Here is a 17,803-nt window from a genome sequence, read left to right as displayed (position 1 = left end):
TCAGAAATTAGAAGAGGAAGGAATTCTTTCTAACTTGTTTTATGAGGACACGTAGCCCCGATACCAAAGAGTAACAAAGGTATCATAAGAATAGAAAATTAGAACTCTTAGTGTCAGCTCTGACATGAAGGAGATTGGAAGTCATCACTCTCATCCTTAAACAATAGGAAAAAAAAGATGAATAAATTGAAAATCAACGTATTTTCTTGGGTCTGTGAGAGAACTGAGGCAGCAGAACAAGCTGCCACCACAAAATCTGGAGAGAAAGGCTGGTCCAGAGTGGAGTGTCACAGCTGAAGTCAACCACCCTGGAGCAAAAGCCATAAAGAGTAGGGCACTAAATGGTAATTTTGACAAACCACTGGATCCAGAGAGTAAGCTAGTTGAAGAAACGTTTTAGGACTTCAGTCTTAGGTGAACTCACACTTTTACTTCAGGAACCCCACCAGATAATCATGGTGAAGAGCCAAGAAGCATATCCTGTTGGCTCTGGTCAGAGTAACATTATGAAATATGTCCAGAGGGTTCTCCACAACAAATGCCTACTCTCCAGTGGGAAAGACTTAACCAGAGCTTTATTCCACTTGGGGGAAGGGCATTTCTGTGATAAAGATTAGAGATTAGAACTATGCATACAGATTAGAGCAATACATACAGGTTAGAACTATACAAAAGAATCAAAAGGAAACACTAGAAATCAAAAACACTGTAACAAATGAAAAATGCCTCTGATAGGCTCATCAGCAGACTAGACACCACCTAGGAAAGAATCATTGAGTTTAAGGTAGGTTAATAAAACTTCCTCAAACTGAAATGCAGAGGTAAAAGAACAAAAACAAAAACAAAACAAAGTGATGGGGGAGGAGACAGAGAAAAACACCCAAGAACTGTGGGAGAATTTCAAATGATGCAACATAGGTGTATTTAAAATACCAGAAGGAAAATAAAGAGCAGAGCAGAAGTATTTTCATAGTGGCCAAGAACTTCAAAAAATTAATGAAATATACCAAATCGCAGATCCAGGAACCTCAGAGGCAACCAAGCAGGAAAAATACCGTGAAGTCTACATTTTGGCATATCATATTCAAACTACAGGAAACCAAGGACAAAAGGAAAATCTCAAAAGAACTGGGGGGTGGCGGCAGGGTGGGGGGGCACTTTCCTAAAGAGAAGCAAAGATAAGAATTACAGCAGACTTCTTGTAAGAAAACATACAAGAAAGAAGGGAATAAAGTGAAATATTTAAAGTATTGAAGGGAAAAAGGTCCCACCAATTACCCTTCAAAATATTCCTTCAGATGTGAAGAAAAATTAGAGACTACTTACATGAACAAAAACAGACTTTGTCACCAATAAACCTGCCCTGCAAGATAGCATTAATTTCTGCTCTAATTTCTGCAAGAAATGAAGTTCTTTCAAGGAAAAAACAAATCAAATAGGTTGGAAATGTGGATCTAAAATCTTTCATTTTTATTTAAAGTAATGCATGATTATAGCCTATGAATAACTAAAATAAATGACAGTAATGTCCTAAGGATGAGATGGAAAAATTAGAAATGCTGTATTATAAGATCCCTATACTACTTCTGAGGTGATTTAATGTTATTTGATGGCAGGTTTAAGTTAGTGTATATTGCAAACTCTAGGACAACCACTAACTTTTTTAAAAAGAAATATAACTGATATGCAGAAAAAGGAGACAAAATGTTATTCCGAATAAAATAAAATGCTCAATTAAAACCAAAAAGGGCAGAAGAAGAGGAAAAAATAAAATTACAGGAAAATATCTTTCATAAAAATAAACACAAAAATTAACAAAATGATAGCAAATAGGATCCAACAATATTTAAAATTACATCATGACTAAGGGGTTTATCCAAGAACTGAACAAGCTTTTCAACATTTGAAAATTAATCAGTATAATTCTCTCCATTAACAGAATGAAAGAGAAAAATCATATAATCGTCTTAGTGAAGACAGAAAAAAGCATTTGACAAATTTCAGCAGCTATTCATAATAAAAACTTACAGGAATTAAGAAATTGTAGGAACTTCTCTATTTGATAAAATGCATCTACAAACAACAACTTTACAGCTAGCCTCATACAAAATGGTAATATATTAAATGGTTTCTCCTAAGATTATAAATAGGCAAGGATTCTCCCCACTTTTACTCAATATTGTACTATAGGTTCTAGCCAGGACAATAAGGCAAAAAAAAATACATAAAAGGCATAACTGTTGGAAACAAAGAATTAAAACTCTGTGTGTTCTCAAACAATACAATTGTGTTAATAAAAAAATTTTTTATTACAATTAACAAGTGAATTTATAAGTTTGGAGAAAACAAGTACACAAAAATCAAGTGTATTTCTATATATTAACCAGTTATTAGATAATAAAACAAATGCTGCACCTGTACCAAACACAAAAATTAATTCAAAATGGATCACAATCCTACACGCAAAAGTTAAAAATATTAAATTTCTTTTTTTTAATTTGTTTATTTTGAGAAAAAGAGCGTGCATGTGAGTGGGGAAGGAGCAGAGAGAAAGTGAGAGAGAATTCCAAGCAGGTTCCATGCTGTCAGTGTATAGCCCAATGCCTGGCTCTATCCTGTGAACCGTGAGATCATGACCTGAACCGAAATCAAGTGTTGGACCCTTAGCTGATTGAGCCACCCAGACACCCCTAAATATATTACATTTCTGTAAAAAACAAGGAGAAAAAGTTTTATGACCTTAGGTTGGATAAAGTCTTCATATATAGAACAAGAAAACATAAACCATAAAATAAAATATTGATAAACTACATTTCATCAACATTAAAACATTCTTGTTATTCATAAGCCCCTGTTAAGAAAGTGAAAAATCTAGCCACAGACTAGAAGAAAACATCTGCAATATATGTATATGATAAAGGACCATATTCGCAATATACAAAAGAACTTTTAGAATTCAGCAAGAAAATCAAAACCACATCCTTTTTAAATGGGCAAAAACACACACCCTATAAAATAAGATAGACTAACAGATACTGAGCACATGAAAAGATGCTAAATTAATCACCAGGGAAATTAAAATTAAATTCACACTGTAATGTCACTTCCCACCAATAAGAACTAACAAAAATAAGTGTAAATGAGGATATAGAGTAAGAGAACTCTCATGAATTGCTTTGTTGGAGAACAATCTGGCATTTTCTTATAAAATTAAACATACATTCACACCAAAGGAAACAATCAGCAAAACTAAAAGGCAGTCTTCATAATGGGAGAAGATATTTGCAAATGACGTATCTAATAAAGGGTTAGTATCCAAAGTATATGAAAAACTTAATAAACTCAACACCCAAAAATACATAATCCAGTTAATAAGTGGTCAGAAGACATGAACAGACATTTTTCCAATGAACACATACAAATGGCCAACAGATACATGAAAAGATGCTGGTTATCACTCATCAGGGAAATACAAATTAAAACCACAATGAGATACTACCTCCCACCTGTCGGAATGACTAAAATTAACAACACAGGAAACAACAGAAGTTGGCAACCATGTGGAGAAAGGGGAACCCTTTTGCACTGTTGGTGGGAATGCAAATTGGTGCAGCCACTCTGGAGAAAAATATGGTGGTTCCTCAAAAAATTAAAAATAGAGCTACCCTACAACCCAGAAATTACACTGTTTACCCAAGGGATGCAAAAATACTGATTCAAAGGGGCACATGCACCCCAAAATTTATAGCAGCACTATCAACAGTAGCCAAATTGTGGAAAGAGCCCAAATGTCCATCAACTGATGAATAAAGGATAAAGAAGAAGTGGCATATATATACAATGGAATACTACTCAGCCATCAAAAAATGAAATGTTCCATTTACAATGACATGGATGGAACTAGGGTGTATTATGCTAAGCAAAATAAATCCGAGAAAGACAAATACCATATGATTTCACCTATGTGTGGAATTTAAGAAACAAAATAGGTAAACATAGGGGAAAGGAAAGAAAGAGGGTAGAAAACCATAAGAGACTCAACTATAGAGAACAAACTGAAGGTTGCTGGAGGGGAAGTGGGTGTGTGATGGGCTAAAATAGGTGATGGGCGTAAGGAGGGCACTTGTTGGGATGAGCGCTGGGTTTATATGTAAGTGATGAATTACTAAATTCTACTCATGAAACCATTATTTCACTGTATGTTAACTAAAATTTAAATAAAATTTTTTTAAAAAGTTAAGCATATATTTATATAACTTGGCAATTCTAAAAAAAAACATACATGAAAATTCAGAACAGCTTTATTTATAATAAAACAGCTCAAGTGTCCATAGGCAATTGAATGGATGAAGAAATTATGGTATATTCATAGAGTGAAATACTACTCAGCAATAAAAAAGAAAACTAATCAAAGGGCATGGAAATCAAACTATTGGTTGTCTGAGGTGAGAGGCAGTGGCTGCAAATAAGCAGTAGTGAACTTTCTAGCATGATAGAAATATTCTAGATTTTGACTGAAGTGATGAGTTACATGTGTGTACATATCTGTGACGTTTCATTAGAATTTATTTTAAATATGTATTTCATTGTATAAAATTATATCTTAATATGGTTGACTTTTTAAAAAAATGCTGAGTGTAAAATCAGGACATTTGTTTAAAAAATCACTAATTCAAGAGCTCAAGAAAAGGAAATCAGATCTTCACTAAAAAGATTTTAAAATGCATATGCATGCAAATAACTAACCAACCCCAAAAATACACACATAGAGCTAAAAGAGACCTCACCCATCATTGAAAAGTTCTGTGTTAGTTATAGACTATAAATTGTTCGATAACTAAATAACAAAATGAAGCAATAAAACTGGAGTGAATTTATGACGCAGACGTCTCTTCTACTTAGGTTGGCCCTCCCTGACAAGCTTGCTATAAAACAGTACTTTAACATAAATTAGTCTTTGTTTTTGAAAGTAAAAATGGTACCTCAAAAATGGTCAGAAAATACGCAATAACTACTACAAATATGGGAAAAAGTAACTTTTCTGATTATTCCTTAATGGATTAAATTTTTTTAATGTTTATTTTAGAGAGAGAGACAGAGCACAAGCAGGGCAGGGAAAGAGAGAGAGGGAGACACAGAATCCAAAGCAGGCTCCAGACTCTGAGCTGCCAGCACAGAGCCCGACTGGAACTCGAACTCATGAATTGCGAGATCATGATCTGAGCCAAAGTCAGTCTCTTAACCCATTGAGCCACCTAGGCGTCCCTTAATGGATTAAATTTTTAATTACTGTTGAATACAGTGAGATCTGGGGATGGAGAGAAATCACAAATTCTACCCTTACGTTTGTAGCAATTCATTTCACTTTTGTGAGTGCATAATTTTATGCAACTTCTAGATTTTCTGATCTAATTTATGTAAAGAGTTTTAATAATCATATATGCTGAAAAGAAAAGATCTAACACCTTGTTAACTATATACTGGGCCTGCATGTAAAACTTCTACCCTAAGACAAAAGGAAGTGTTAGTTTTATTATCTATAACACACATGACTAGGCTTCATAGAATATAAACTTAGAGGGACTCAAGTATACTCCAAAAGTCATAAAACACTGAACTCTCATTTTCAAACTGATTAAAAATCAAAAGATACTTTTGACATATTTTATGTCATGTGGCACTTCATGATATTTCAAAATACCTCACTTTTAAGTTTCAGAAGATTTCAACATGAAAGCCTTCTAGAAAGCTAGGCTCTATAAAAGTAATTCTCAGTATATCGATTTGGAATCAACAAAACCGTTTACAAATAACTGTTACTTCAAGGCCAAACCAATTCATAGAATCTTCGTTTCTGAGAGCTGCTGAAGCAAAAATAAATTCTGAACTATGACATTGTCATAACATATACATAGGTTGGTCCATGATCTCTTTTCTATAACTTGTATTTAAAATCATTATAACAACACTACAATTCTATGTGTTGTAAGGTAAAATAAAAATTTTATCAAATATATCTGTTTACTACTCTGGTTAAGCTAACTTTATTTCCAAAGCTAATTAACAAAGCTCAAATGACTAACTCAGCTCAGGTTATGTAAATGAATTCCTTCGTATAGTTTGCATATATTAAGCAGTGGGAGACTGTTTCTTCACTGAGTTTGGGAAAAAACTTAAATTTTATCTATGTAAAATAAGAGCAGATAATCTGATTTGACGTATCTTGAGAAGCCTGGAGGCTACAGAAACCCCACTGGGCCAGTGGATGATTAGTTAATAAAGGGAAAGCAGCCTGACACCAAGGTGAGCAATAATTAAACCTGTAGTGAAATTCTCTAACAGAATTCAATAAAGTAGCACATTGTTAGCAGAACAATGTTTCTTCAAATGGCATTGATGAGTAAACCTCAAAGTGAGCAGAGATTCTGATCGAGGAAAAACGCAGACACTCATTCTCTGAATTTACTGCTCCCTGGATCATATTCTGTACAAGCAATGTATAGGATATTCGATGTATTAAATTTCCACTGCTTTTGAAAATGGATGCAAAAAGAAAGTATTAGGAGCTACATCTTCTGTTCATTTGCTTATTCATGTCAACATTGTGTTGTGTTTTGTTCTGTGGGAACAATGCTAAAAGCTAGAAATCCAAAGAGGTTGCTGTCCTGAAGGGGCTTGTAATATCACAGGCAAGCCAGACATATAAAGAAGTAAATACTTTCAAAGTGTGAAGGTGTACAGGGAGGAAACCTCTAACTCAGCCTGAGAGTGTCAGAAGAGATAACATTTAGGAGGGATTTTGAGGAATAACTAGGTTTTTTTCAAATGGGAAAAGGCATTTCAGTCAGAGGAAACTGAAAGTGAAGAAGTATGAAGTTATGAAAATGAATGGCAATTCATGAAGCCATAACACCGTCAGCTTGGTCTCTGGGCAGTGGAGTACAGGGGGGAGGATGAGTACACGCAAGAGGGAAGGGAGGACCAAATTGTGAATAGCTTTGACTGTTGATGTAGACTTCTTTCTATGGACAGTAGATAGCAAACTCAACAGAGCAAGGGAGAAAAAGAACGTGATTGCAGGTTTTCTTGGCTCCCAGAAGGCAGTGAACTACTCTTTTTACACAGCTCATACATACTTGCAAGGTGCCTGGGCATCATTAGAGAAGGAAGAAACATATTAAAGTATTTATGTAAACAGTGACGTTAGAGAAGTGGGGTAAGACAGGAGGCTGAGAGACCAGTTAAAACTGCCTACTATAGCTGAAGTAAAATAAGGGTCAGAACAAGAAGCAGTGAGGAGGAAGCAAGGAGGATTGAGATTTGAAATGAAACCAATGTGTCTTGAGTTGGAGTGAGAAGATAAAGAGGAAATTGTTCAAGGATGACAGCTAGGATTTTGCTTTGGGGGAACAGACTTCATGGCATTATTAAGCATCACGGAGAATTTAAGGGGAAAAGTAGAATTGCATTTATGGGGAGCACAGGGAAGTCTAATAGAGGCTTCCCAGGACACCTTATTGAAAGAAAAACCATCAAGAACCCTATCTCCTGTTTTGTTTTGTCTTTTTTACTAATTCTGTATTTCCACATGCACTTAGGAAATTCTTTCAGAAGTCCTCTTGGTCATCTGTGTCTTCTTCCAAATGTCATCCATCTTTTTTCCTGGGTTCTATATCTTTCAAAAACTGAACACTGAATTTTCTAGAAGAGAAAGCAGAGAAGCTTCTTTCTCATGATAGTCTTTTACACCCTACAGGAAAATCTCAAAATAAGCATAAGATTTCTTACATTATCCCCCCAAACAAACCAACAAACAAAAGATATGCTCCCACATTACCATGTTTCCAAGAAGTGTGGGCTCGCTGGATTGCAAGACTATCCCCTGAAGTGGAATCAAGCCTCCGAGAAGATCTACCCCACTAACCAAAAGTGGAACCAGAGACAGTTTCTAACTCCCTTTTAGCTTTCTCTAGATCTGAAAGGGGTTGGGACAGGAGGTGAAGGACAGTGTGACAGATGGGGGTCCTCTGTTTTCTTCTATAGAAAGTTCTACTATACACCCCCATACCCATCCTTCATGCATCTCAGGACTCAACAGAGGTTCAGAATCTGCTAACAGGGATTTGTTATTTTGACTGAATTAAAGAGCTCAACCTTAATTGAAATAGAAGAGTTAAGGTATGTACTTAGCGCTGTGATTTTTTTTTTCATGTGCTGATATAATGATGATGATGTAAGACCATCTGGAATAAAGACAGAAGTTACATCAAGCTGAAAATTATATTCCTAAGCCTTACTTATGATAACAGGTTCAAGCAAGTTCTCAATTCTCATTAGCAGTTCTTGATCTAACGAGGATTCTTTGGCTCATCAGCAAATGCCATGCTTCTTCCAAGTAGCTCACTCCCATTCCTCTGCTGAGGCCCCAGGCTCTCACACAGAGGGTTCCTAATGGCCTGCAGCCCAATCTTAAACTCGCCACATCTCTGCAGTATGTCATATTCCATCAGGAGCTACTGTGCAAATAACATATTTCCATTTTTAAAGTCTGAAAAATGTCACAAAAAGCTTTTGGCATTTACATGACTCAGACTTACACCCTCTAATTCTCTCTGCAGCTAATTTCTTATATTCGATACATACCCACCACAGGAAACCAGGAATAACGATTACAGGAAAAGCTGAAGTTCGACAGCCCAGCCATTAGCATTCACAAATCTAAAGAGTAGGGATTTAAATGGCACTATCAACAGTTATTTCTTCTATAACGAAAATCAGGACTGTCAACATGTGAGACATTAAAAAATATTCAGTAATTTTAGTTATAGCCTGTAGGGTTTTTTTTTTTAATGCATTCCTGAGAACTAGCAAAAATCTACAAAGATGTGCACCAAGAGGGCCTAATAGATCAGAGGAGTGAAATTATATTCAATGTGGGTAAAACAGCTTGCTGTATGTTCTCCAACTACTGATCTTATCTCTCATAATCATGCCCCATGCTTCGTTTAATGTTGGACCACACTCACTATGAGAGGAAATTCACGCTTGCATTTTATGAGGCTCAGCATGCAAAATCCACATGCTATGTTTCCATTTCTTCTGTCTCACTTTACATAGATTGGGCTTTTATTTTTCTACTGAATAACATTTGTTGTTTTATTTTCCACTGCTTAATATACCAGGGCTTACTAGAGGAAATGGAGAGACCAGTGGCAGGTCTATCTTAGCCCCAGGAAGAGATTCAAATACACTCTGAAAATCTGCTCATTTGAATTTGGTTGCATTGTATGCATTACCCCACTGGAAGAAAATGTGCATGATTCATACCTGCTTGTTGCTGACATGTCCGATGTCAGGTAAAATGGCACAAACTCCGTAATAGTATCATGATATGTTATGCATGCAGCATGCTAACACTACATAACTTTTATTTTCTTTTAAAAGAAAAGCTACAGTGTCACAGCTGTCTGCAAACTTAGATCTTTAATTCATTGGTTGAATCTCACACAACTGATTAGTTAATTGTTACCAAGTTGCAGAACTAAATAAATAACTGGATTATGTCCCTAAAACCAATCAGCTAGCTAGACTTATCTACAGAACAATTAGCTAGTCTTCTACTGAGACCTATCCCTGCAAAACTAGAGCTGACCACAGTCATGGCAGATGCCTGGTTTTTTGAAACTTTGTATATCTTCCTTGGTTGACATGTAGGATAGAGTTCTTGGTGTTAACCTTTACACTAGATTGTTAAATTAATGATCAACATATTTCCAAATTAATGTGAATTTTGTGATTACATTCAGGTTCTAGTAAGGCAGTTTGGTAGAAGACTAAAACAGAAGACTCGGGACAGAAGGACTCAAGCAGATTTTCACTAATGTGATGAGCAGACTAAACATCTTTGATATAAATAAATATATTATAAGTAACTGAGTGTATATTTATAATAAATACTAATTGAATGGAGTACTGCCAGATGGCTTTTCTATTCAAATTCATCCTGACTTGCTTCTGAAAAAATTTATAACCACTAGATTTTACAGAAGATGTTGCCTCAATATTATCTGCTCAGTTGAGATATTGAAACTTTTACATAGCTGCCTCAATTAGAAGAAGCATTAAGGGAAATGTTAAAAGGTCACCCTGAAAAACAGTGAATGTATCTCCATCATATATATATATATATATATATATATATATATATATATATATATATATATAAAATTTATATTTTAAATCAGATTTTAGGATCAGAGAGAATTTAAGAAACTGTTTTACTCCAGTGGGCAGTGATTTAAGGGATACAACACTGAAATTTACCTGTCTGCCACTCCCTAACTCTTCAAAGAATAATTTTCCCTTATTGGTTCACATTCATTTCTCATTTAATAAATATGTACTGAATGTCTTCCATAGTTATGCCCCCTGCTAAGGGGCAAAGAGGCTTACTAAAATACTTAAGCCTTCAAGTAGCATTCTAAAATTCATTCACTGATCCATTCATTCTCTTAGCAAATATTTACTGTTTATTATGAGGTAGATATTGTGTTATGATGCTGATGAAAAATAAAAAGAGGACTCTATCCATATGGACCTCACAGTGTAACTGGGGAGACTAACACAGCCACAAATATTTAGTATACACTCTGTTAAGTGCTAATTACAGTACGTGCCACATGCCCTAGTGACATAATAAGAAAATGGATTCATTCTACAAGGAAGGGAGATGGTGGAGAAATGGTTTCGAAGAAGAGAAGGGGCTTAGAAAGCATAGAGTCATTTAACCAAGGCCATCAAAAGTGAGTAGGTCCCAGGGAGTAGAGGGCAGTATGGGCACAGAGCAAATGGAACATCACAATAAAGGGCAGAGGGTTGCGAGTGCTTTAGAGGAATATAGGTCCTCCAGTTTATTCCCCTCAGTTGAAAGCAGAAGTTACAAACTTGTTACCTTCAAACCATTTTCAGCCCTGCACATGTTGTGCTTGACCTAGACGATGTTTCATGGACAAAATGTAAACATGGGGAGAATTCACAAAAGTCCAGATTTCAAGCTTGAAAAAGTACATTTTGAGCAAATCTGGACCAGAATGTCTACGTAGAAATAATCTGCTAAAGACATGCAAAGACACCCCCATCCCCCACCACCCAACCAACTAGAAGCCTTTTAGCCTGCCTTTCAGTTTTACTGCAGCCCTCACTAGGCCGGCTTCACTCATTAATGTTACTTGACAGGCCCTTGCTGGTGTTTTGTTTGAGATGCCTAGTTTAAGGTTTTAATACTTCTGAAAAGGCAGTGGACTCTGGGAGGAAAAAAAAATGGAATGTAGCTCTGAACTGTTAATCAGTTACTTGTCATTAATTCTTCAGGTGTAAATGAAGGTTTGGAAAGCAACCTAAAATAGAGAGATGGAAAACAGTGCACAAGGTCATTAAGCATTAGAGTGGTTGGTTTTGTAAAGAATTTGGTGGACTTAGAAAGAATAAAGGAAGCAGAACTTCACAATTTCATACTTTTACCGTGGTTAATCAAAAAATATTTATTTCAGGGGCGCCTGCATGGCTCAGTAGGTTAAGCCACCAACTTCAGCCCAGGTCATGATCTCACAGTTCATGGGTTCAAGCCCTGCATCAGGCTCTGTGCTGACAGCTCAGAGCCTGGAGCCTGCTTCAGATTCTGTGTCTCTCTCTGTCTCTTGGTCTCTCTCTCTCTCTTTCTCTCTCTCTCAAAAATAAATAAAACCTTAAAATTTTTTTAAAAATCCACTTCAAACTAATAACCACTATGAGAATTAGAGTCAAAACACTGACCTTTTTCTTAATTCTGACTATGCTTATTTATTTGTAGTGACCCTGTGCAAGCCTGTAATTTTTAATGGTTAAAATTCTAAGTCTCTCTCAGGGATCTCCTGAAAAGTTATTGGCCCTATGCCCACTCACTGAATTCTAGCTATGGACATTATCCCCAGGTAATTAAAATGTTCACTTACAGGAAAAAAAAAAAAAAAAAAAAAAGGTATCACATAGCATTGTTAACCTTCTTCTCAGATAACGTACTCAGTGTCAGAATTATCTGTACTGCCTTGGGGCTTTTTTGAAGAGTGAATATCTTTGCACACACTGTCAGCATACACCATGTAGGAATAATTATCATCATTAACCTGAGTCTTATTAAGCTGCCTGCTTATTAATATGTATTGCCATTCACCATAAGTGCTAAGTTGTGGCAGAAAAACAAAAGAGATAGCTGAATAAAGATGGCATTCCAGTCTTCAGCAACATTATTAAAATATTTAGAAAGGGAATCTAATGAGTTTGCCTTTTTTCTCAAAAGGCGCAAATCCCAAATTCTCCTAACTTTGAAAGAACATGTCAGCTAAATAAAATTATATAATATATAAGAGGAAGAAAGATCGGTGCTTGGAAAGAACCAGACAGCATGTATCATCCATTCACCAAAGACAATGAATAAAATCAATGATTTGATCAAAATACTTATGAATTACTGAATTCCACATTCCAATTGTGACATTTGGAAGCCATGTGCTTAGAATGCACAAATCAAAAGCAGATGAAACATTTGCACTAGTTTTCTATCAGTCCTTTAAAGAGTTCCCAAACTCTAGGAGGCAACTTCTATAGAGGAAATTGTTGGCCTTATTAAGTGTAAAGAATTACTGCCAAAAAGTCAGGGCTGTGGAGTAGGATGGATGGTGTACTTCCTGGGTGTCAACAACCAGATTTCAAAGAAAAAGTTATACTTGGCCTGCATAGACTACCTTGTCTTTCCACTTACAGCTTCCGGATATGCATTTGGAAGTACCAACTCTCATCTTAAAATTGTGATGAACCCCACTTTTCCATTGTATCTCCCGAGAAGGAGTGAATGAGGACAGCTGAATGATCTGATGAAGATGTAGCTTCTTCCCTTCATGAACCTACCACACTTTACCCTCACCCACATCCCGGCCTTGTATAGCCCCACTCCCTGCCTACATACATCTATGTTTGTTCTGGATTCAGTTACTAGGGTGGACCTGGGTTTCATAGAGCCTGAACTGTATATAATTTGGGTAGCTCACTTTCAGAAAAATGTTACAATATTATGTATACAAAATTAAGTATGAGCATGAATGTTTATTTAGAATGAGAAAAGAAATCATAGCAAAATCAAATCTAAAATATCTGAAAAATACTGCAAACATTATAAAATTCAGAAAATAATACAGAAGACTTTTATTTAATAAACTTCCTGACACACCCTGTAATTCTTTTCTTCCATTTTTGGCTGCATATTCTTTGATCACCTCTTCACATAAGAACAAATTTGTAATTGTTTTCTATAAAAAGAATAATAGATAATTCAGTCTTCTTAACATAGTTGATCACATTTGTTTTTTAGTAGTAGTAGTGAGATGCCTAAAACATGAAATGTCAACACAGACATAATTACCATTTGTAAATCTGCTAGAAGTTTATGTCCTATAACACAAATTCTGATTAATTCCATTTTGTAAAATTCCCATCAAAAAATAAAATAACGTAGGGTACGTTTGAATTTCAGAAGATGCATTACCGAGTATATTCATGATGGGCAAGAACTTCTATTTTGACTGAGTGTTGTTGTTAATGGACTCCTCCCCTTGTAATTTTAAACACCTGATGACTGGAAATGCTTTCTACAAACAAGCTTCTGGAATGATATACTTTGGACTTTGTTTCTCATCCTCCACCTATACATTTCTGGTGCTGACTGCTGTAAGACACATTCATGTCACGATAAGACCTGTGGCCCTACACCTTTGAGGGAATCAGCCTAACAGGTATTGGGACTCTTCCAACTATGCCCAGGCACCTAGTAATTTAACTAACAGAGAGAAGATTGAAACCACATAAATGTGCACTACTAAATCCAAGTTCAGTGTATCCACAATTCAGCTTGCACTTGACCTGCTTTGAGATAGCATTCCAGAACTATCTGAAAGAAAAGAAGTGAATAAAGAAAATTGACAGCAGACAGATATCCTACCTTATTTTAGCCAACTTTATCAAACTGTATGACCCTGTGGACATGTTGCCAGGGCCTCTGCTATTACCTTAGAAGTAACAAGGTTCATTAGCTTCAGAGTAGAGTCCTTCTGCACAGCTTAAGGGTTGGGTAGAATTTTTATCTCTCAAAATTCCATGACTTAAGGCCTACATATATGTGTATAGAAATGTGAAGACTTCAAATTAAAAGAAAATAAATAATTTAGTAAATTCCCATGGAGAATATACTTAATTGAGCAGTTAAAATGAAGCCATAAAATCTATAAAAGAAGAGGATGAAATTAGCATCCAGTGACCCTAGAAACTCAGGATCAGATCCAATTTATTGGCACTTAGCCACTATTTCTTGTGTTTGATTTTTTTTTTTTTTTTAATAATTACCTCCATGCTTTTAAATCATTTGCTCACATGTAATCTCGGTCTCTGCCTCCTGGATTTCTACATGCATCCCTCACTGTAACAGTTTAAAAACAAAATACATAATTCCTCCACTAAGCCAGTAAAGAATGAACCAAAGGCATAACATTAAAAAAAGGAAAGCTTCCACTCTGCTGGTTATTTGGAAAAAGCTGAAAGATTCTCTCTTCCTCAGAAGAGGGAGGAGAGGCTGGACGGGTGAGACCAACTGCCCACCTTGCTTCTCTTTCTCTATGGCACATCTTTCCCAAACTCCTTGTCTTTCTTTTCTGTTCGCGTGGCCACCACTTCAGTCTTGGCTCTTAACTTCTTACTTACTACAACAGTAGTTAAATAGCTGATCCCTCTTGACTGTGTTATCCAATTAACATAAGACTATTTCCAAGCCAAATAGAACTTTAATGATTTAAAATTTGGAGGCTTTACTTATTTAGACCCTTGAAGTCCATGCTGTAACTAATCAGGTTTATCAACGTTGAGTAGCTGATGTGTGAATTGCACAAGGCAGGGCTGCATCACAACAGCATTTTACTTCCACAAACTTAACTTTTTTATATTCAGCTGCAAGTCTTTCAACATTTCCATGAATGATCACGCTGGAAGGACAAGGATGGGAGAGAGGCGAGGGTCTCTCTAAAGAAACACTTTATGTAAGAGATATGAACGCTTAGGCAAACAAGCTTTATATTTGATAAGGATTGTTTATTTAATAGCATTGACATGATCCAAGTAGACTAAATCTATTTTTTTCCCACATCTTGGAAGTCTCATAATTCCCACATTTCATCTGGGAAATCAAGATAGTTACAGAGATGCATATCTAAGGTTAATATAAGCAAATCTGTAACCCCACTCTAAATAATTGAAAGGAAGAAAGGAAGAAAGAAAAAGGAGAAAGGGAGGGAGAGAGGAAAAGAGGAAGATGGGGAAAGAAGAAATCAATGAAACTAACAGCGAAGGCATTCCCAAATCGGATCAGATGAAAACATGAACCTTAAAGATCGCCTTCCCAGGGAAAACCCAATTCCAGAACAAGTGTCTCCAGAGCATTTGAATTACTAATAACATTCTGACTAGTCTTTGAAATAGGGAAAGCCATCAGATTTACATGTATGTGTATATATATATATACGTATATATATATATATATATATATATATATATATATATACGTATATATATGTATATATATACGTATATATAATATATCTTTAGCTTTTGAAAGGTTGTGTATCTTTGTGAGACATTTTGTTATAAAGAAATGATTTGGCTCATTTCTATAAGAATTTGACATACAACAACTTATTTATTTTTTATTGAAAAAAAATTTTTTTAAACATTTATTTAATTTTGAGAGACAGAAACAGAGAACGAGCAGGGGAGGGGCAGAGAGAGAGGGAGACACAGAATCTGAAGCAGGCTGCAGGCATTGAGCTGTCAGCACAGAACCTGATACTGGGCTCTAACCCATGAACCATGAGATCATGACCTGAGCTGAAGTTAGACGCTTAACTGACTGAGCTGCCCAGGCGCCCCACAACTTATTTCTCATATATCTTATTCTGCATAGGAAATTTGCAATAGCAGATTTCTACTATATCTGACTGATGTCAAAATATCTGAGTAATTCAGTAAATAACCTGAATGTGAATGAAGTTATTTAAATATAAAAACTAAAAATTATTGCAATTATCACCTTACCCAAAGTATACAAGATTATTACTACGCCAAAAGAAATATTTAAAAAGCCAAAAACCTCAAGTTATTTAATCTAACTTCACATAACCAATTCTTCAGTTAGATATTTTGGTGTTAACTTAGAATTTCCAAGAACTAGGTATGAGACACATTCACTAATCTTTCATTCATTTACATTTTCAACATATCAAATTCACATTTTATTTATTCAGAATGTTTATTAAGCACCTACTATATGACCAGCATTGTTCTAGGACGGGGCTGAATTAACAGTGAACAAAACTGACAAAATTCTCAGCCCTCATGATCGTACATTCTACCAAAGTATTCTAAATTGTATCATTGAGAATTTTACTTCCAAAAATAGGAAGCATTTTGAACATCATGCCTTTTGTAGTAGTAGACATTGGATGCAAAAAATCTTGAAGCAGTGCTTTTGTTTGCCAAACCTATGTGAAGGACGTGTGAATAATTTTAAGCGTTTCCTGACCAATGTAAAAGAAGGAAAATGTGTTGTTTTTTTCAAGAGTAATACAAGATTTTCTAAGGTAATTTTGGCAATATGTAATATTCCAATTTTTTGTTTTAGCCATTTACTGAAATACCTAATCCTTTAGGGAAGATTATGCCGTCTTGTAACTTTGGTACTATAGATAAAGAGTTGAGTTTACAAGCTCTTCCAAAGTGAGTTAGTTAGGTATTGGGAAAATAGTTCTCATTGTTTTAAAAGATCAACATACTATTTTAGAAAGAGTACTAAAAGTGTAGAACATGTGACCCAGGTTTAAGTTCCAGTATAGACACTAAGTGACCGTTCACAGTATGATTTCTGTGCTTCTGATACGTGTTAGTTTAGATTGTGTATTTTAGCAAACATTTAAACTCAATTGAGTACATTTAAATATTTTCAACAACTTGATTTATCTTTGTGAAAAACCTCTTGAAATGCAAGTGCAGGGCGCCTGGGTGGCGCAGTCAGTTAAGCGTCCGACTTCAGCCAGGTCACGATCTCGCAGTCCGTGAGTTTGAGACCTGCGTCAGGCTCTGGGCTGATGGCTCGGAGCCTGGAGCCTGTTTCCGATTCTGTGTCTCCCTCTCTCTCTGCCCCTCCCCCGTTCATGCTCTGTCTCTCTCTGTCCCAAAAATAAATTAAAAAAAAAAACAAAACGTTGAAAAAAAAAAGAAATGCAAGTGCATAGTTTGTGCATCACCTGCAAGTAGCTTTAATAGTTAGTATCCCAAGTGCTTGAGATACACTGTGAATTTTACATTTAAACTGGCCTTCATTTGCATGTGCTCCATAATAAAATTTATATAATTGCTTCATAAAAAAACCTTATATTATTATTCACCTCCGATATCCAAAGAATATTCATAGATGCAATTTAGTAGCTATCCTTTGAGTAGTTGAAAATTAGATTTGTTTCATCCTTGTAATACTGTATAACATAGCAACCACTGGAGATTTTAAAAGCTAAACTTAGAGGGAAATTTTCAAAATTCTCAATTTTTAAAATTCCTGACAGACATCACTTATATAATATTGAATATTGGCAAGAAGAGTCCTAGGAAATCCATGCAGAAACAAGTCCAGGTGTGTAAGCTCATGAAATACACACTAGATTTAATATTTTATCCA

Source organism: Neofelis nebulosa, chromosome 1 (genome assembly GCF_028018385.1).
Source record: "Neofelis nebulosa isolate mNeoNeb1 chromosome 1, mNeoNeb1.pri, whole genome shotgun sequence".
In the NCBI taxonomy this organism is placed as follows: domain Eukaryota; kingdom Metazoa; phylum Chordata; class Mammalia; order Carnivora; family Felidae; genus Neofelis; species Neofelis nebulosa.
The sequence above is the reverse complement of the archived record's forward strand: the minus strand, read 5'-3'. Positions refer to the sequence as shown.